At 26.8% G+C, this 23,657-nt stretch overlaps 1 protein-coding gene across 2 annotated transcripts in view; it reads left to right on the forward strand.

The window, feature by feature from the left end:
- Positions 1-23,657, forward strand: part of LOC132939979 (inactive rhomboid protein 1) — a 73,348-nt gene that overhangs the window by 13,794 nt on the left and 35,897 nt on the right. For both annotated transcript variants that reach the window (XM_061007432.1, XM_061007433.1), the window contains exon 2: positions 13,238-13,373. The gene's annotated coding sequence lies outside the window, so the exon portion shown is untranslated. The remainder of the gene's footprint in view (positions 1-13,237; positions 13,374-23,657) is intronic.

Below are 23,657 nucleotides of genomic sequence, written 5' to 3' on the forward strand. Positions count from 1 at the left end.
TACCTTTATAACTTCAATCGTTATATAATTTATTTTTTTTACGTCTTATAAAACAATTATAACTTATAACTTATAAGAGTATTAATCAAAAATAGGTAGTGATATATTTTTAGTATGAAAGTTATGTAAATTGGCCAAAAACAAAATTATTTTATTTTTTAATATACGAAATAAAAATACCTATATACCTACATATTTTTTCTGTTTATCTTTATCAATAAATTTTTTATTTACTAAGAAACTTAGAATCTGTACAAACGTTAAGACATTACAGGTTTAATGGTGTTTGTAAATTATTTATAAGAAAAATTAAAATATTTCAAATACTAACTTTTATGAGGTTGACTAACAATTGATTCAATGACAAGCATATTAATATTAGACAAGTGATGACGGAGCTTTTGCGAATGTTATCATCGTGTACATGTATTAAATATAATATTATACGTATTACTACCACAGTGACCTTTATTTAAATTTTAAATACATTAACTATAGCTCGGACTGGATTAACCTATTGAACATTTAAGCTACGGCCTTAAGCTTTTGACATTTTTGATAATTTACTGGTGCACACTGCTCAGTACACTGTCTTGTAAATATATATAGATAAACAATATATATTATATTGTTCGTGTATCAAGTCATAATAGAATCAGTAAAATAGTTGCCCTTTTAATATGATTTTAAACAAGCTTTTAGATGGATAGGAATATTATTTTTATCCCACTAGTTTTCGAAGAGACAATTTCTTCTTTGAACCCCAAATACTATATATACTGCATTAAGCTACTCCATATTTTTCAATGATTGGCAATAAGAAATACATATGTAATTTAAAATGTATCATAATTAATTGAAATACAAAGTAGTTTTTGAAAACATGTCCATAAACAGCAAAATAATTGTGATAAAAATTCCTAAATAAAATCTTGACAATAATTATTAGGAAACAGAGCTCTGAATCATTTTTCGTATTTTGCTAGATCATCAATTTTAAATTTTGAATTATAAATTGCTACCCTACTTATGTTTCATGGTTTTTTTAATTAAAAAAGAGCAATAATACATATAACAAAAAATTAATTTTTATTGTTGTTTCTTTATAATTTAAAATGTAGGCTTAAAATATTTATACTGTTTTTAATAATATGTACCTAATTAATATTATTTAACTATTGTTTGAATAAATTATAATAACATAGGCCTACACAAACATTACTTTATAAATTCCAATAATTTCTTATGTTTTGTTTTCACAGTACAATAATTTATTGGGTACACACAAAAGTAACCTTGTCGTAAGGAATTAGATTAGTTTTTCTTTATTGAATTAATTAAGGATCAAAATGAGAAACTTTTCCATAATATTCTGACATTTTAATACAATAGGTATCTGGAAGAGATGATTGAAACCTCAAAATGTATCAGAAGCATTAGGAATAGAATTTCCTGGTACAAAATCAGGTGGATGGATTACGTGTATTTGAAAAACGGAAGCTGATTATAATGTATATACATATAATATAATATCTATGAGCGAAAAGTTATGCATATAACATATTGACATATATTTTATATTATATAGGTACGCGTATAATGTAGTTATATTCTCAACATTTTTATTAGATGAAGAATATCTAATCCCTTCTCTATAATATGCAATGCAACTTAAATATTGACTTATGGAATATAATATATCAATGAGAGACACAAATAATAATACTGTTTGCTAATAATATATTATTATAATGCATAGGTACGTGGCATAGTGTTGTAGTATAAGTGTATAACTATAACCTATATTGTTTTTTATAAAAATTACTATAATAATTTATGCCATTTGTGGGCCATCTACAAAAATAAGGGACTTATGCACCCCCAGTTTTTTAATTGAAATTGTGATACTTCTAATGGAGTATGATTAATAATTTCTCCAAATAGTTTTTTTTTTTTTAATGATTCATTAATAGTACTTACCTACATCATTTTAGTGCTAAAAAAATACAGGTATTGGATACCAATTTTTAATACTGGTTAACACCATTAAAAACCGAAATCTATATAAAAATTAAATTAAAAAAAATCAATACGCTGGTAGTCAAAACTGAATTCAGAAAAAATAAATACCGATATCCGAAACCGAAATCAAAATCTTTTAAATAAATACCAATATCCGAAACTGAAATCAAAATCGGAAATAATAAATACCGATATCCGAAACAGAAATCGAAATCGGACAAAATGTTTTCGGTTTCAAGCCCTGGTTGTAAGCTTAAACGTCCGTTAAACATAGAGTTTTTTTTTGTTCAATACTGATTATAATAAATGCATGTACACTCCTGTCTACTAATTATATAATATGACACGTGGGTACTCGGTACCATGATCTGATTTCTGGACCCATCGATTTGTAGATTGAATTGGAAACATACTATCGTTATTACAGAATTGTTTACACACATTTTTTCTCTGCCAACGAGGCAGTGGTCAGTGGTTGAGCGAAAATAATCTACAACTACCATGCGGCTTGCAATGCCCTTATTGTGGCGTCGTGGCGTGTATGTGTGGTGGTTATGAGTGTGTATTCGCTTCTGTCCTGTTATTAAAAACAAAAAATGTTTATTCGGTAAACTTTGACGGTTTTAATTTAAAAGGTAAAAACAAACATCTGACGTACACCTTTGTTGTATTATGCTCAACCGTAACTGGATAAATAATATCCTACGGTGCCATACTGCCATTGTACACAGTAGAATGTCGAAAATCAATCGTAAGCGTCACACACATACAACCTGCAGTACCTCTATAGGTAGGTTCGTTTTCGTATTGAAACGAAAGCCCGTCAGTTCCACGATATAATGCTCATCCTTCTTCATATATAACAGACGGCAAATCAATTCCCGTAGGGTTTTATCGCTGAGATTCAACCGCGTGGGTTGTATTGACAAATTAACGTTATTTGAGTTTAAAAAAAAACAACGGTGACTGATTTTTTTTCATGTCGTACCCTCCTATCTTCACACGCGGGTTTTATGTCAATAATATTTAAAAATCTTTTGAACCAAATATGCGGAAACATTTACCTACCGTTTTAAATCCAAAAATAGAACACCGTTCAATTCAATTTAGACGATAAAGTTGGACTCAACAATAATAATATATAATAAAAATAGAATAATAATATATTTTAAAGTAGGTATATGTATGTTGCACAATCACCTAACAGCAGTTTTTGAGCCCCTCTAATATTGATCTGTGTATTCGGCACAAGCACAATAATACAATAAATTCACATATTAAATTTAATTTGTGTCGACCGCATGTTTGTGTAGTTGTAATGCCGCAATGGCGTTTTCATTATTATTTAGGTACCTACTGAATGATTCACCAAGCATGCGCTCATCCCCATATTTTCCTTTGGAAATTTCTTAAAAAAAATTCTTCTGCTTAACAATTTTCAGTGAAATACTGTAATGGTTGTCGTTTGGACAGACGATCGTTTAATCATTAAATTGTATAAAAAAATCTGTACATAGTTGAAAATATGGTACACAAGACTGATTCCCAAAGTCACAATTTTAACAAATGCATTATTAAAGGAAGCATGAGGTGCTTGGCGAATCACTCTGTACAATATTATACACATGGTGATCGATTCGTATATGATATTGTATAATAATAATATTATATACCTACTTATACATAATAATGGCCACGGCATGAAGAATCTCTTATATTAATATCAACTGCGCGTTTCCCGATCGTGTCGTCGTCTATTCAGCGTAATATAATATATTATATTATAAATTATCATAATGACATCGAAAAAAAATATTACTTACCCACATTTTCACATCAAGTATAGATTTTATGCAGCTGAACGTACAACAGTAATAATGCGGATTACAAAACGTTTCGAGTGGATAGATATGTGTGCACGTTATCGAGTGGGACCGTTCTTGTAATATATTATATATGAAATAGGATATGTCTTTATACACACACACACACAATACATACACGCGACACGCACACATACATACATATATATTATATATATTATATAAACGAGCGCTAATTACGCGTATAATATTCTCGTTGGAAAAGTCGATAACTTCGACAGGGGTGGCTGTGGCTGCGGCACTATCAATGTGTGTGTGTGTGTGTGTGTGTGTGTGTGTGTGTGTGTGTGTGTGTGTGTGTACTTAGTGTAGTTATCGTGCCATTGTTTCGTTGTCGATCGGGCACAAAAACGTTTTCAGTACCGTGGGAAATTCACGCTGCACATACACAATATAATGTGCGAGTGCAATTTATTCACGAAGTTCCACGACGAACCGACAGCAGTGGCACCAGAGCCGGTACTCGTCTTCGACGAAAACCTGCACGTATAGTCGCAGCATGATATACCGCTATGGTGCTATTTGTTTAGGACCGTGATCTTGTCCACGGTATAAATTACGAAATATTAACAATTTGTTTGATTATAATGTCATTATTGTGTCATAATAAATAATTGATCGTGCGCTATAAAAAAAAATCAAATGTCTGATCACGATGATGAATTCTTTAGGTTTATATTATATTTTGTTTTAAACAATACTTCCTGTTTTGTATTACGAAGAAAACAGAATAATTTTTCAAAGATTTTTGAACTTTGATACATAAATGTATCTATTTCTCGAAACTGTCTTAAAACCGCTTTAAAATGTATCAATGAAAAAAACTATAAAAGTTTAAATACAAGAGTCTTAGAGAGGTGGAGATACTCTGTACATTTTTACAGCACTATTTTTCAGAGTTAAACATTAAATGCTTATAAAATATTAATAAACTGTTCGTTTAAATGGTTGAAACATATACATTGGTACAAATGTTGGTACATATACTTATACATACACATGTTGGTACATTTTCCGTAAAATATTATTTATCTGCATTTTATAAAATATAAATTTAAAATTTTTGTTTGAAAACTGTATAAAACATTAAAAAAAAGCAATAACAATAGTGGAATTTATTTATTCAGCGTTAGGTCGGTAACTTAATTTTGTTTTTTTTTTTCGCAAAATTGCAATATAAGTATTCAGAGTGGATCGTGAGGTTTTATCCCCCGAGACTTGCGCAAGTTATTAAATAATGATTATGATAATAAAATAAAAACGTCCATCTCTGGTCAACAGAACGTCATTACACTTTGAAAAACGGTACGGGAAAAAATTGACCGAGAAAATGCGATCGTCGTAAAAATGCACCTTATACAATATTATATAATAATATAATCATGCACGGTGACGTGGACCGGGGGACATGACCTCTTCGTGACGGGGAAAAAATATTAAAAAAAAAAAAAAAAAACACAGAAAAAACACGACGAAAATACCGAGAAAAAAAATGGATTAAACGGAGGCGAACACGTCACTGCCGCAATGACACTCTGTACACGCCAAGTATAGTCCTTATAGTATTTTCGTATATATTATAACGTGGCGGGTCGGGGGCGAGAGGAATAGATCGTCCAAAACGTGGTGGCAGCAAAAGTATTAGGGGTGCGATGAGCCAGAGGGGGGTTGGAGGGCTGTGGAAGAGTCGCGCTGCGGTGGCGGGGCGAACGAGAGCAAAAAAATCGACCGGCGTGTCCGGAAAACGCCTACGCTTCTACGGCTGATCAGACAGGCAGCGCGCAAGAGGACCGAAGCTGTACACGCTCGCCGCCGCCGCCGCCGCCGGTCTCTCGTCGGTTTACCACCTCGGCCGCGAAGTTTTGCCACTGTACATTATAGTCGCTGTTGCCGCATTGTGCGCGCGTGTTTGTTCGACCCCCCCCCCCACCTCTCACCCCCGCCCCCGACAAAAAAAAACTTTACGATAAACAGCCACTAAACGCCTTTACCCGCGACCAACGAAAGAGACGACGACGAGTATCTATATACATGATGTGTATATATATATGTATGTATGTATGTAGGCGTGCGCGACTAGAATATTTTGGTCTGTGGTATTTTTTTTTTTTTTTTTTGGACCACTTCTTTATTATTTGGCTGCTCTTTTTTAACAAGACAAAACGCGTAACGTTAATATAAATTATTGCTTGTTCAAATGTACATGGGTATTAGCTTTTTTTCTCTTTTTTCGACATCCATTTTTTTTTTCAAATGATCAATATTAATATTATTACATAATAAAACAAATTAAGCCAATATCAAAAATAAAATCGTATTACTACAGACCCCTCTATTACTTAAATGATTGAACGTGATCATTCCAAACAAACATTTGAATCTATTTATGTTGATCGGTGAATAGTAGAACTAATATGATTTCAAACGGTTTCGGGCCATGGGATTTCTCTCCTATACTGTGATCGATGGATTTTACACCCAAATTCAAAATATGGTACTTTCCGTACGATGCATTATGTAAAATAACACGAATTTCGATATACATTTTTTATCACATACTTGGGGAAAAAATTAATTTTAGCAACAACAAATAAAATATGGGCTACAATCTGACTCAGTGGCTTGACTTTTATTAACGATTAAATAATATCAGGAGGTGACGCACACCAGGAACACCTCTGCAGCTCACGCCTAAGCATAAATAGCGTTATTTAGGATGAATCGCGTGGGAGTGATCGAGCGACATAGGGTAGGACGAGTGGGGGACGGACCCACATATAATACAATATGCGACACAAACTAATATCGCCCTTCGATATATTGTTTATAATATATAATTTTGTCTCTGCGATTGGTTTGAAACTTTGAAACGCTGAATTCTCGCTTTGGCGACAACACAATATTCCGGATACATGTATAATTATTTCATAAAACATTATTATTCATAGACGGCCATATAGACGCCTGACATTATTTGAACGCTTAGTAGCTGGGTAATATTATCAAGTCGTATATTATTATGATATAATTTATGTATAGGCGATGTTATAATATTTTATCGTAAACGAAACGAATGAGAAATTCGAATGACTTTATTATTTATTGTATATAGGTCGCGTTTTGCGACGACGACTATATTATAATACGAGTGGAAAAGAAAAAGAATTTATGATTTCTATTTTTCCTTTTTATTTCGTTTGGTACTTTTCAATAAGTATCGATATGGCGACGTTCATTATTTATAGAATTGCCACATTAAACCACTCAATATCTGCTCGTCATTAATAAACTCGTTTAATTCTCTAAAAATTAATAGGTACGTCATTCGTGCTGCGTAACGCTACAGTGAATATTTTTTTTTATCGATATTGTAAAATGCATTATTAATGGTAGTCATAAAATATATAGTTAAATGTTTTTTTTTTTTTTTTCTCTCTAGTTGAATTTACTAACAATATTTAATATTATTTTACTGTTTTGTGTAATAGAATGATTATTCTAGTCCGAGAAAGTTAGGTTTTTTTTAAAAAAGTGTGCTATTTTATTTAAAATCAAATAAATTAAAATAATTAAATTTTTATTCTTACTTGACGACAAGTTATATCCAACTTTTTTTATTAAATTTTACATTCATTTATTCATTGAATTGGACTTTTAGGCTTTAGTGACAGCAAAATTAAATGATACAATAGCATATAATATGTATAAAGATTGGGTGTTTTGCATTCGTCTCATTTCTCTGTTAAACCGTATAGTTGTATCTACTATTAAAAAACACATTTGAAGCAATGATAAATTATTAACATTCAAAAATCAAAATTAATGAAACTTGGTTATTTGAGTGCTATACATTTTAATAATAAAAAGTTCTGCAAAACATTGTTAGTAACGATTTTTGAAATATATATATATTATACACATAATTTATACTTAGAATTATGGCCTATAGGGTGTAAGTAACTTTTAATTAAAATGAAAATTCTTCGAATTACATTTTTACAAGTAATTGCAAATAAATTTAAAAATAATATCTTATGACGTACACCAGCCTATTTTTAAGCTGTTTTTTAAATACTTCGCAATAGTTTAAAAGTTTAATTTTGAAAATTTCAGTAATTAAACTATAATATTTTGTATTCAAATTTTGTGCCTTTTAATATTTCAAGTGAGATAATTGAAAAAATATTGAGCTTGTATTTTTCGTAAAACTATGATTAGAAAATGTGTGATGAATTTTAATTACGATAGTCATGTGCTTATGTATAGTGTTATATTGACATAAATTTAAAGTTTAAATTTAATTAACCTATTTACTGAATATAAATTCTAATTTTGGTATTTTAACATTAAATTTAATTGAAATTAAAAATGCAAAACTCGTTTTAAAGAACATCACATTTTGTTGCATCTTATTAGAATACGTTCATAATAAATATATAATGAAATTCTCATATGTTTTAAGTTTAGTTAATATCATAAAAATAAAATCTCTAATAATTCCTATATTATAAAGTTCATTAAAGTTTTAAGCTTAAGTATTTTAAGTTATAAATCATATTTTTAATTGCATAATAGAAATCTATATATGTAGAGTAATCTATTGCATAATCTAAAATGGTAATTCAGCAAATTACGTTTATTACAATCATGAACGGGATACATTACAACTGACCGTTTATTATAGAATACATTTTGCCAAATAAAATTTAAATTAAATGGTATCGTAGGTATACATCGACTACGGTTAATAATATGACAAGCAATATTACAACTTCCGGTACACACAGTATGTAATGGTTAGAGTGGGAGTATCCATGGAAATAATAATCATGAAAATATCAGTCATATCGTTTTTAAAAATAACTGATTTTAGTTACCTGACGGTAGTTACCTAGCGATAACTATTAATTTACCTAATGAAATAAGACTTTTACATTGTATTCGGATTTATACAGACATCAAAAGTCAAACACTTATAAGTTATAACTCGGCGTAACGTAGTACTCTAGGTACAGTAACCTTGCTAAAACAAAATTCCATCAGAAGCAAAGAGAATTTTCAGTTTAGTAATAATTATATAATCAACCCAATTATATTATTGATTTCATAGGTCTTTTTTTAGGTAGGTACATCATCTTCGTTATTTAGTTGATCTAATAGCAATTAAAACAAACCTCAATATATATAACTTTAAAATATATTTAACTCATATATTTTAAAGTATTACATACCTATTTATTTAAATTATTATGTACTAATATTTACATTATGAATATTCATTTAGTTATACCCCAAAGATTTTTTTCAAACTTTACACCATGGTATACGTTTTTGGTACCTACTATTATAAATCAATAAATAATGCTTTCAATGTACTTTTCTAAATATATGTGAATAAATCAAGACCATTCAGAGTTTTGCTAGTATTTTCGCTGATCCAATTGTATGCAGTTACTTATCAACAAATTAACTACATAGGTACCACTGTTATATCTAAAACAATATATGCACAATTTCAACATATATTTTTAAACTAAATAGGTAGATATTTGTCAATTAAAAAAAGTGTTTTTAATTCATTAAAAATTATGATTTTAATATTATGTTCTAAATTATTTTGTAGTTTATATGCAGTAATATAAAATAATTGATCCTTTATTTATTTGAATATAACTTTAATAATGTTATAAATATTTTTATCTTATGATAAAACGGTACCCTTATTATATTAAACAATAAACACGTATTTCAATTCTAAGCATATCAATGTACAAAAAAACGTGTGTGTAATGTGTATACTGTACCTACATTAATAATACTAATATTAGTTATGACAAGATGTGACATTTTATACAACTCACTAAATGATAAACTGATTTATAAACAAATATATTAAATTAATTAATTTCTGAACAATTTTGGTGGAAGTTAATAATTAATTTAAACGTATTCCATTGTAATCAGAATTGTATTCACTTATTACAATCACAAACTTTGTATAATGGTACTTTTAATCTGAATAAATAGCTAATATAATATATAAAATAATATTAGATGTAAAATTTTTTTTTAATTTTCTTGTTTAAAATCGAACAATTTAATGGTACTTACCTACTAACCTACATAATATAATGAAGTTACCCATACATTTTTATTTTTATAAGACAAAAAAGTTTTAATTGAACGGTTAAATAATAAAATAAACGTAAATACCTATAATATTTATCAATTATAATAAATTATAAATAAATAATTTATGTTTTGTTCAGTAAAAATTTGTGAGACGGCGTCTTAAATATACAATATAATTACATGTGTGTGTAGGTTTTATTTAATTGTATCGTGGGGACGTGATGACAAGAACAATTAAATACACTTTATGAAGTGATACAATTCGGTAATTATATGATAAGTTAACTATTTGACTGTACTCCTGAGATTCAAATTTCAAACCATAATATTATGATTTTATAAATCATTCATATGTTCATATTTATTTTTATTTTCATTGATTTATTGAAAAATCATCACTTTCAATTGATTTCGGTATGATTATATTTTGAAAAACTATTTAAAACAATAAAATAAACATAATTTTTTTGCAGTCATTATTAGAAAACCGGCAAAACTTAATTTATTAAGAGAATTTTACTTGTGCAATTAGTAATTTTATTGAGTGTAATTTCCCATGAACTGTGTTATGAAAAATAATTTGAAAAAATATTCTTCTAGTAATGTTTTTTTTAGAATATAAAATAAATTGTTTCAATTACAATTTTGCTACTCCGAAACTAAAATATTTGTTTAAGTTTTGTAATATTGCATTATATAAACCGTTTTATAATTTAATAGGACAAAAGTTTTTTTTAAGACTATTACTATTAGGTTAATAAATATTAAATAGTACCTATAAGCATCATTATTGTCTGAATTTAAAAAAAGTCGTACTTCTGTAAATTAGGTTCACTGTTAATATAAGAAACTGAATTTTGAGAAACATTACAATACCTGTGCCTACTAGTTTTGAAATTGGTAAAATTTGTTTCTAAAATGTAGTTTATTCACATAACAACTATACTAGATTTTAATCCATATACGATAATGTTATAAATAGGCACCGCTGATATGGATACCTAATAACTAATAACTATCTAAAATGTATTAGCTAAAATTAAAGGAAATATTAGATTGCATGGATACTGAGATACCATTACATATTTATATTATCATCACACATATTACACATCACATTGTACATGTAAGTACAATTTAAATATTGTTATTATTTATTAATTAATAAGCTACTTTCTCAGTCTTAATACATTTTTATCATACACAATACGTCACATAATATTAATTGGGTGTAGTGTGGTGAAATGAACACAATTTAGTTTTCGACCAATATTAATGAATCTATTATACCTATTATGTTCTAAGCATTTCTTCGGTTGCTCGTTTCTGGATGACCCCAATGTTCGAGTTATACGTCAAGAAAAATGCAGTCTTAATTATAAATTATGTTATATTATACCTAAATAATAATAGATGATGAAAAGTTCTAAAATATGTTCAATTAGTAAGCTAAAATCCATGTACGTATTTATCTTTTCTATATTTTCTACATATATTTATTCTGTAATTTGTTGTAATAGAAATGTAGTTTGATAGTAATTTATTGTTAGGAAACATAAACTCCGTGTTTTAACCACCAGAAATGATTGAATATCACTTTTAGGAACATAACATACGAATTCAATCGAATGCTATTATTTTTAAAAATGTTTCCTCTCTAAAATCTTCTAACAAAAAAAAAGTTCTATTTTTGTTGGATAATATTTCATAAATTGTTGAAAGAATTATAATTACTATTAGTACAACAATAGTACTTACAACTTTGGGATACTTTATACAGAAAGTTTCAAAGTTATTGCTTTATAATTAACTCAAGTGGAGCCACCGTTTGAAGGGTCGATGCTGAGTGCTGACCATATTTCGGGTAGGTACTTTTATTATTTATACGTCATATATGTTTGGGACAAATTTTTAATTTTTCCGATATTGTATACATATGCCATATACACTAACATTAATGAAAATCGCTTAAAATTGTCATACAATGGAAAATACGTCTGACAGCTGAAATATTAAAGGATGTAACTGCAGGCCCCTCTAAATTATTATTTATACATAATTGAATGAGTATAAAATAATATATATTATATATATTATGTAACCATAATGTAAGTAGGTATATGTTTTGTGACAACTAAGTACAGCTAAGTTTTTCATGTCATGTTGAATTTCTTTCCAGAGGTGACTACGTTATTTTTATATTTGTACTAGTACAACCGTTCTTGTGAATATATTATGTGTTCGCTATATTCACTAATGAGAAATTATATTAACTTTATGGATGATACTTAATCTTAATTTTAGTCACATGTTATTGGTGGTGGTAGGCTTCTAATGTTAGTAAGTCACTATTATAAAAACACAACTAAAAAATATATCAAAGAGTTTTGTTTAATACACATAATAGGTATGAATACAAGAATAGTTATAATTTATCATTTGCTTTAAAATTAATATTAATAATTCTGTATATAGTTTATCGAAACGAAACATTTATCAAATACGTGGTTTTGTACCTTATCTTGCTCTTTTTTTATATATAAATAAACATATAAATTACTTGGTCAAAGGCAGTTATTCACTTGAAATGTTACATCATTCATATCATGTTCTATAAAATAAAAATTTAAAGTGGTGTTTGAATCGGACAGAAATTCAATTGTAAATGTATTTATATTTTATTGAGATACACTGATATCTACATCGCTCACACCAAAAGTACGTTTTAAAAATGTTTCAAATATTTTAAATTTAGTTGGTGAAAACGTTTCATAAAACCTATTGTACAGCCACCGGACTGTAATAATTTTTAAAACTAATTAGAAAACATTAATATTTAATTTAATATTAAATACATTTTTAAAACGTGTTCAAAATAATTACTTTGCATTCCAAAAATATTTTTAAAAAATGTCCATACATTTTTCACAAATAACCTAACGTATATAAAACGTAGATTTCCTGTTAGGGTTATATTATTTACAAATACAAATTTATACATTATAATCATTGGAGATACTTTTGGCTAGGTATAATGTTTTAAAAGCAAAACAAATAATTAAATAGTTAACTATTAAAAATTATAAAAATATACCTAATAATATTATTATCATTATTGAACTAACTTACTTGCATTTATTTCTTATATTAAGTATTCTATTTATGATTAAAAATTATTTTGTAATTTTTACTATTTACAGGTAACTTGAGGAACGAATTCCCATGTTTATAAACATGACGAATTTAATTCAGTAGAGCTGGCACTGTGTACCCTAACGCATCCAGTGATAACATCATTTCTTTTTCACATGGAGAATATCAGCTGAAAAATACAAGGTCAGTAAACATTTTTATTAATCGAAGCCGGGGGTTGCATGAACAATCACTGAACATTGAACGAATCAATAGTGAGCCTATATTATATGTATAGCCTATATAATTGTCCCTTAAACATTATTTAGTGACCCATGATTTGTCCATTACATTTTATTGAACAATTTTTTTTTTTTTAATTAATACATTTTTCCTCGTGCAAGCCGGCATATGTATCGAAAATGTTTAAAAAAAAAAGTTTGGAAGCTTTGATAAAAATACATTCATAATATATAATTATAATATGTACATTTTAAATATAATAACATTATAATATAACTGCAATAATAATTTTATATGTTTTGTAGATTAATTAAAAAAATATATTTTGCCCATAAATTGTCAATATCATTAATGTCTTTATTAAATATAGAATTACTGCAAATATAAGTTTTATATTAAAATTAAATAACTTATATATATATATATTATATAAACTGGAATATACATTTTTTTCTGGGAATTTCGACGCATAAAAATCAAATTTCGAACAAGCAGTTAATTAGAGACCTATTCTAGTTATTAATATTTAAAACACTGATTAGCAGAGTAGAGTAGTAAAATACCACAAAGGTGAACCGCAAAATTTTGATCCTCTGCTGCTCGTGATTATCTATTAACTTTAAATACCTTTTTAAAATAATTGATTACTCATTGAAAAATATTACTTTTATTTTCCCAGAAAAATATTTTGCTATTGAATATAAAATTAAAAATATATTTTACCTTTTATCAAAGTAAAAAGTAAAAAACTATACTATAAAAATAGTGAAAATATAAATTGTTTTCATAAATGTTGGTTTGTAATCATGTAAAAACAATATTTTCAAAAAACGTTAATACTTTTCGAGTAATGAGCATGTTTACTGTTAAAATAATCACTTATAAAGTATACATTTTATCACGTTTATATGTATACCTAATATATTATGCGAATGCCATATAATTTAAATTAGTATTTGTAAGCATTAGACAAGTATAAAGATCACTATCTATGTTTGATAGCATTTCTAGTATTTTCAATTAGTTCTTGTGAAAATACAAATGCTTTTTTTACTTAAGAAATACCCTTATATTTTTATTTCAATATGCGATATGCAAACAATTTTTATCTTTACACATTGTTTGTAATTTTAAATTATTATTAGATACTAATAACTTCAACTATAAAATGTATTATGATACGTACTCCTAAGTCCGATTTTTTTTTGTGGAAGTAGGTATTCAGAGTTTAAAGACAATGAAATCAACTATGTATACAATGTAACCAATCGATTTTATCATAATATATGTTTAATGTGTATTTAATGGTATTAACATGTATGTTATGAATTTTCAACTACAAAATAATTTACAAATTTTGATGATTGATATTGACAAATTTCGTCAATATTTGAACTTCAAAATGCTTATTAAAAAATTATGTCTGTGTAGTTTTGATAATTTTAAATTGTTTTAAAAACAACTTAATACGAACAATACTTGAATAGTTAAATACGAACTTTGTATTTTAAAGCTATTTACCAAGAAAATATGCTCTCTCTCTCTCCATATGGAAATACATTTTATTAGATACGAACATTTTGCAATGGATATAATATTATGTGTATGTATATCAACAAACTGATAATTTTGTAGTCAGTATTTTTTAAATAGCAAATATGAATTGTGTATTCTTAAACAAACATTTTTATTTACAGAATACTGTTTTAATGTACTAGATAATTTATCCATTTTAAAAGAAAATATGTAGGTCAGGTTATTGTTGCGAATGAGCAATTTACCCGAACAAGCTACTTAATCTGAATGGGTCACAGGGGTAAGGTTTTATAGCATAGATTGTATAAACAGTTGCGTTTCTATACATACATTAAACTGCAAAAAAAATGTACTGTATAGCTATATAGCTGTATAGCTCAAAGGGCGATTTCGATTTTCAGATATGATTATATTAAGGCGAGTATTCATTTTATACTATGTCAATTATTAATTAATGTCTCGTGGCATCTTATCTGTAAAACCGTTATTTATTGGTCGTTACTTAAATATTTTTTTAAGAATACGAACTATATATTAAGACATTTTCACCAAATTTCAAGATGTTTATACAGTGTCATTTAAATATGTTTAATACTTGGGATATTATTGATTGTATAGGATAATACCGATTGTATTGCGTGATATTCTGTTGAAAATATATAATATAATTGTCGTAATATATTGTATTGTTAAAAATCAAAATATATCTCATCCATAAAATAAGAACCAGAAAAATATGAACCAATTATTATAACTGAAAAAAACAAAAGTGAATATTTGTTTCGAAAGAGTAGAATAACTTCCATATCTGATTATTATTTTGTTTTCATGGAATTAAATAATACTATTGTATATAGGTTTTATTAATTGCAATAATTCCTTTAATTTTTTTTTTTTATTTTAACGTACAATTTTATTAAAAGTTAAGAAAAAACGAAGAATTATAATTTAATTCAAAAAATTTCCGTTTTTAATACTAAACTAAAAAAAGTAATTTAGTAAATCTCTATTCAGAATTTAATTCCCCTATATATAGGTAGGTTGGGGTTTATATTAGTATTACCTACCATTATGTGTATACGTTTTTGATGAATAACAGAAAGTAATGCGAGAACATAAAACATTACATTTGTATTCTTAAATGTTTATGTTTTGGGTGTTAATGTACCTGTACATCTTTTTACTTTACTATACTATGTTTTTAAGAATAAAAATACATTTTTAATTCTAACTGCAGACTATTACATTATATTATATTATATGCTTAACCTAGGTACCATATTAACTGTACCGATCAAATTTTCAAAAACATTTTCTACAATATATATTCTTCTTCAATCCATATTACCCAAATACCTATATAATATTACGCATTTTATACAATACTGAAATCGATAATGTTAAATAACTGGTGTTACCTATTTAATTTATCATCGAAATATAAGTTAGTTTGAAAGATTATACCTATTTTATTATTATTTATTATTTATTTATTATTCATTGTGCAGCATCAACTACTAGGTTATTAGCTTGCAACAAAAAAAAAACATTGGTTAGTAGTTACATATAAATAATACAATAGTTTCCTTAGATTGTATATATCAATAAGTTTTAGAAGTATGATGATTTTGTTGGTGTTGTCTTAATATATTTTATATATTCAGAATTATAAAATCATTCAGTCATTTAGTTTCTAAATTTTATGTTCTGAGAACATAATATTTCAATTTTCAATTTCATATAATTTCCGGAATTTATTAAACTGGTTTTCATTGTAATATGCTATAATCATATAGTCATTTTTTCTTCAACGCATTAAATATAATTAAACTTTGAACAAAATAAATGCTGACTTTTCTAAGTTTATTTTGATAGGTACTTACATAAAAACTTTATATTTTTGAATAAATGTTTTTATATCAGTTGGATATAAATAACACTTTACCTATCTAATACTATTTTAGTTTTATTATAACCATAAGAAGGTTAGGTATTTCAGTTGCATTCACAAAATATTTAAACTTAAAATGTATTCAAACAAATAATAAACTATCGATTCAATATTCAATGTTGGTAAATTATCAACATTATTTTCAAAAAATTATTTTGAATAGTTATTATTTTCAATATATCCTACTTTAGAATTTTAAATTAAAAAAAAACGTTGAACTTTTAAAAGAAGTATAGGCACATCAAAAATAATAAGAAGAATAATTTATTTTAAAATTAAGTGTTATAAGTAAATGTAATGATTTATAAAAAAAATTAAAACTTTTAGACTACGTTATTCAAAACAGTTATCATCATCATTCATCAGGTTTAACTACATTAAGATTAAAATAAATAATTAATAACATGCTCTACCTAATGTAAATTATTCTATTTTAGAATTATACAAACATAATTTACACAGATTACAGGTGGTGCTCACTAATATTACTAATTTAAAATAGTGGGATAATGGAATTTACATTAGCCCATCACGACATCTTTAAATTATTAAATTCTCGTAGTGCACATAGCCCATATATGACTTTCGGTATATGCATGTAAATTAAAATTAATACCGCCAATCTTATGAAGCCAATCTTATTAATTTTTTTAGCATTCTATAATTTTTAGATTAAATGTGTTAAAATATTCGTGTCATATATTACGTAAATGTAATATAGTTTGAAAAGATAAAACACTTTATGATTTATTATAGTTAAATATATTTAGGATTTAATTAAATTTAAATTTACTTATTATAATAGTTTGATAAATAGTTGACATATATTCAAACTACATTTTTATTTATAAAGATAAAAAAAATTATTTTTATTTTTAATAAATATGGTTAAAATAATCAGAAAATACATTTTTTAAATCAGATACATTTTTAATTAAAATTTGAATCGTAAGTTTTATTGATTTTAATTTCAAAAAGATTGATCTTAAAAAAAGTAATAATTTAAATTTAATTCTTTATATGTTATAAATAACATAATATCATATTTCAGATATTCTAAATAGGCACCTTTTGCAAAAAGCCTTGATTTCCACGTCACATAAACCATTATGCTTAAATATTTAGATTGAGTTTTAAAAAAATGGAATACCTTATAATGGTACCTATGCTAAAATAACCCTTTGTGGTCGTCGGATTTAAATTTTTCACTTCACGCTCATTGCGGTACAGGATATAGATTATTTATAACTAATACTACTTAGTAATATTTTTACTTATATAATATTATGTGTTAAATAATATACGGTGTTGTCTATAGGAAACTATTAAAATTGAATTGAATCAGTGGACAATCTCTATACTGGGCGTATTGACCAACCATTATTGGTGATAACTAACACGGAAGTATAGAAAAGGCGGATTAAACTACATTAGAGCTATAGGAAAATTTTGAATTATATTTTTTAATTCATCGTCACAGTCAACATCTTCCAGTACACATAAACCACAAACCTATACCAAACACACCCAAATACCTAGGCCTAATTTTCGACAAACGTCTAACATGGCCTAAACACAATCATACAACAAAATTAAAATTAAACAAGCGGCTCTACCGTTGAGCCCATCCTCGGTAAGCACTCAAAACTATCCCTCAAAACCAAAATTCTCATATATAATCTTCTTCTTAAGCCCATATGGTTATACGGTATACAGGTCTGAGGCGTTGCCAAAATATCGAATATACAAGAAATATAAATGTTCAGATCAAAAATCATCAGACTCATAACCAATATGCTCCTCCTTATTCTCAAACCACATATCCTTCACACAGATCTACACATCCCCCAGGAGATTCAAGCGAAAATGTCCCCGAGATCTTATAAATTAAACACACAAAAACCTAAATAATTTGTAAATTCACGCCAAAGTGCCTTCATTGGTTAGTTCTTCCCTTAAGTCACTCGAGCTGCTACATCAATGTTATTTTAAAAAAACATCCATTATTATGCTTATTATATTTTTTTGTTATGTATAAATTGTATAAATTCGTGATTAAAAATAAAAAAAATATATATTTTTAAATAATTCATATTATAAATTATAATATAGGTATATATATTATATATCTTTTCAACTCTACGAGAAATCTCACTGAAAAAATAAACAATAGTCAATAAGTAGGTACAATGTCTTATTCATTTACTAACTAAATTTGAATGCATTTCGATAACCGTTTTATTTATTTTTTTTTAAGTTACACTAATTAGTTATTAAATAAAAGTAGCATTTCCTCAGAGAAGTCATAACAATGAACAATAATAACACAATTAAACAAAATATGATATTTTATAATACCATATTATAATATATTTTAAGCTTTCAACATAAGATTATGATTAATTTAAATTTAAAATTAATTTAAGAATGAAAATATACATTTATAATTTAATTTAGCCTGGCAGATATTTCAAACTATTTACTGTTTTAATTTTTAATAAACAGACAATAGTTAAATGCATTTTATATAATACCGTACCTAACATAATAAATGTCAATAAATGTAACGAATTGTATTTATTCGTTTTAAATTAAACGTACAAAAGCACTATACATTTATACAAATGTCAGTAATTTAAATACGAAAAATATTGATACAATTAAAAGTGTGCTTAAAACTTATACATTTTAAAATCATTATTAAAATATTAAACAAAATCCTAAATTTACATCCTCTGGGATCTAGCTATAGTACTTGCATCTCGTTATCAATTTATTATCGGAAATGTCTCGTTCAATAATAATATTATACTGAAATTCTAAATATTCCCGAGGACATTATGACATTGTGCTCAGTGGATTGAAAATATATGTGAAAATTCATTTGGATTTTTATAAAACAATGAATGTCCTTTTTGGCTTTTACATGTCAATAGTGAATAGCAATAGAGTTGTGGGATTTTAATTAATATGAATGTTTTCAACTAAACATAACCTAACCTCTTATATATCAGGATAATTCTAATAAGAATTGTGAAAATATCCTGTGTTCTTGAATACAATTTAAATTATAAGTATAACCACGATAACATATTTCCTTCGTTTATAAAATTATTTATACTGTCAACCATTGTATGACTATATGTATGATATTATATGACGTATACCTAATATAAATACATATATATTAATAAGCAACTTATTTTAGGACTTATTAAATATTTTAAAGTGTTTAGTGTTAGTGTAGTTTTTATCAGTGTATATACTACGTACTCGTGTAATCGTGTACATTGTACAATGTACATAATGTTATAACTTATAATCATAGGCGTGCGCACGCGGATTGCCCCTCCGACATTTTATAATGGAGGCCCTAAAATGTTTAAGTCTCAGAGCATAGAGGAGCTGTTCTTTAACTGATGTTACTGGAATAAAATTTAATTCTAAAATAAGTATGTGATAAAAAAAAAAAGTAAAACGTAAAAATTTTAAATTATTATGATTATAACTGCAATAGATATTATTGACAATAAAGTCCTGCAAATAATAAATAAACATTGCAATTATCTTAGAAATAGATATTAGATCTAAGGAAATATATAACTTGGTAGGTACTATAGTAATTATATAACACTGATTAATTATGTACATATTATTATTTGTTAAGAGAGGGCCCAAAAATATTGTAGAACTCAAATAAATTGTATAATTATTTTTTCTGTAATAATGTACATATCAAATGGAGCTATAAACAAAGGCTACCAATACATAATATTTATCCATGGTAGGTAGGGTATATATATGAAATCTCAAAATCATTATAAATATTAAAATTGACAAATTACAAAAATGTATTTTTAAAAATTATTTGTGAAAATGAATTATAAGATAAATAGTTGGGTTTTATATATTTGAAAATCATCATAGAAAAAAACAATTTGATACCAATGAAAAAAAATTATTATTATTTATACATGACAATCTAGGTATATATTTTAAATTATAAATGTGAAATATTAGAAATAATCGGGACTTAATGAATAATTATATTAATGACTCAAATTGTAATGGTTTACTTAAAGCTTTATGAAACTCATATTTTTTTTAAATAGTAAAAATATATTATGGTATGTAAAAAAATGCAATAATAAATTTAAACTTGTAAAGCGTGCAAATTATGGACTATTTATACCACTATTTTATTAAAATATTCCTTTCCCACCGTTAAATTAATCTACTTTATATTATATGAATAGTGTACAATGTACATACAGTTAAAATGTAATTAAAGACTAAACCATTTTTTTTAAAATTATGTCCGGGGTAAATTTTTTTTTTTGCTTTATTCACTGTATATTGGCAGTGTTTAGTAGCAAATGTTAAAATTTAATACAAGTCTATTTTGTGTTAACCTTATTTTATTAGAAATAATATTCTACATCTACTAAGGTACTAAGTTACTATGTTGTCATTTAAAATCAATATTAATACTATAATTTATTATGTTATTGTACGATCAAAAATTCAAACTGGATAAAGTAGAGGTTTGCTAACCACTTTTCTCCCTTGATCAAAGCAATGAACCTTGCGAAAGCTATATATAATATTGATGTGTTAATAATTTAATATATTTGATATATATTATAATAATATGATAATTACTTTTAAAATAAACTATTCATATCCACATTAAAAACAATAATTGTTAGTATAGCAATACGAGAGCTCTATGCGGACAACCTTATCACAGTATGCCTTCTTATTCTCTCATCAATACCTAAAGTAAAGAGTGGAATCTCCCATGTATCAGCTGCGATATTCCTCTATCAAAGTTAAGCTCATCCTAACTAATTATCGGGCATACGAAAAGAAGTGAAGAACATTTTTCGGAATATCCAGAACCTCTCAGAATCTTGTGATCTTTCGATTATCTGCCAAAATGTCTGCGTTCCGTGTTCGTTTTTGACTGCAAGTTTGCCAACTAGCTGAGCCTTAAAGGGCTGCTGCGTTGTGGAATTTTTATAAGTGTCAACGTTTGGAACATATTACAGGAAATAATTATATAATAATTTATAATAGTAATAATACAAATAAAATTACTCACAAAGAAAAATAACATTTATTAAATAAGAAAATAATTAATTTTATGCCAAAAAAGCCAAACGGGTATGAACTTGGACAGAGAAAAAAATCATAAGACAGAGACAAAAAAATATATATTTATTAATATAATAATATATAATGAGGACAACGGGATAAAAAGACCCGCCCAGCGACTTTTGTTTTGTTCTTTCGCTCACTCCATACTTTCAAATATCCACCTAGATATTCAAAATATAGTAAGTAGTAGTATAGTAATTTATTGTTATTATATAACGTACAATATATACCTACATAGATCAATCAAGGCACAAAACATTCGTCGAACCGTTGTCATGCCTTACTGACATCACCGTAAAAGATCTTTGCCGGTAATACTATTCCATTACAAAACAGAAATTTAATATGCCGGACTGTCGGAGTATATTCGTGGACAGTGAGGAGCAAAGAGAAAGAGCTCGTAAACAATCGAACGGAACAGACGGCGTGGCGTGAGTCGATCGTCTTCCGTTGAAAACTTAGTGGACTGCCGGTGCCATAATATATGATTATAACAATATTAAATAATTAATAATTGCGTGTGATTGAGCAAAAATGGGTGAAAGGGAAGAGGCGTTGGTGGGTATTGGGAACACACGACAGCGCAGGTGGTAAAGTGCAACTTAAGAGGACATGAACAATAAATTATTATTAAAACAATGACGAAAACAAAAATAAACGGCCAGAATAACGAATAAACCCAACTTACACTGAACGTTGCAATCTCTCAACCAGGATCAAAGCAATATACATACACAAAATACCGGAATCTATAATAATTGCAAACGTTCTTACTTTTTAGACGAATATAATGGATATAATATTATGTCAAATATCAACATTTAGAAACCTTTAAATGTATAGGTAATCATAATCTATTCCTACTACAAAATGCTACTTAAAATAATACAGACAACACGGTCGACAGACAGTATTCTAATAATAAAAAATAGTAAGTAGATAATATAATATAAAAGTTTTATTCTTACGCCTATTTTTTAAAACATATTGTCCATACCTAATTTATAAGTCACAATGCAGTCTATAAGATAATAATATTGACTTTATAGTATGTTATTTATATCTTGTCTTGTCGATCAATTGAAAATTAAACAAAGATGATGCATTGATGCTTATTACTTCGAGGTTGTTGTTTCACTTGTTTCTAAAATAAACTGGTAATTTTTCATACAATTGTTTAGTTATATACAATTTACCTACCTCCTCCACTAATTATGGTTTAAACGAACCACTTCGGCGCTGTATGTCTATTGCTAATTCAGACCCCTCCATTACCATCTCACAAACCTAATCAAATACCTATTTATGTATCATTAAACTGCACTGTTATATCCCACTATTGTAATTATTTGTATTAATATTAAATGTAAATAGGGCTCACGCCCGTATTGTATGCTAAAATTAAATTAAAATAAAATAAAATAAAATTGTAAAAAAAACTTTGCAAAGTCACGGAAAAAGTAAAATGTAATGTATTTTAAACAAAATGTATGACTGTGGTTATTTTTGTATTGGTAGTTAATAATATATATAAAATAATAATATGCAATACTTTGTATTTCCATCAACCGTTAATTTTAGTAATAGCTATGCGTATA

This window comes from Metopolophium dirhodum, chromosome 2 (assembly GCF_019925205.1).
Source record: "Metopolophium dirhodum isolate CAU chromosome 2, ASM1992520v1, whole genome shotgun sequence".
In the NCBI taxonomy this organism is placed as follows: Eukaryota; Metazoa; Arthropoda; class Insecta; order Hemiptera; family Aphididae; genus Metopolophium; species Metopolophium dirhodum.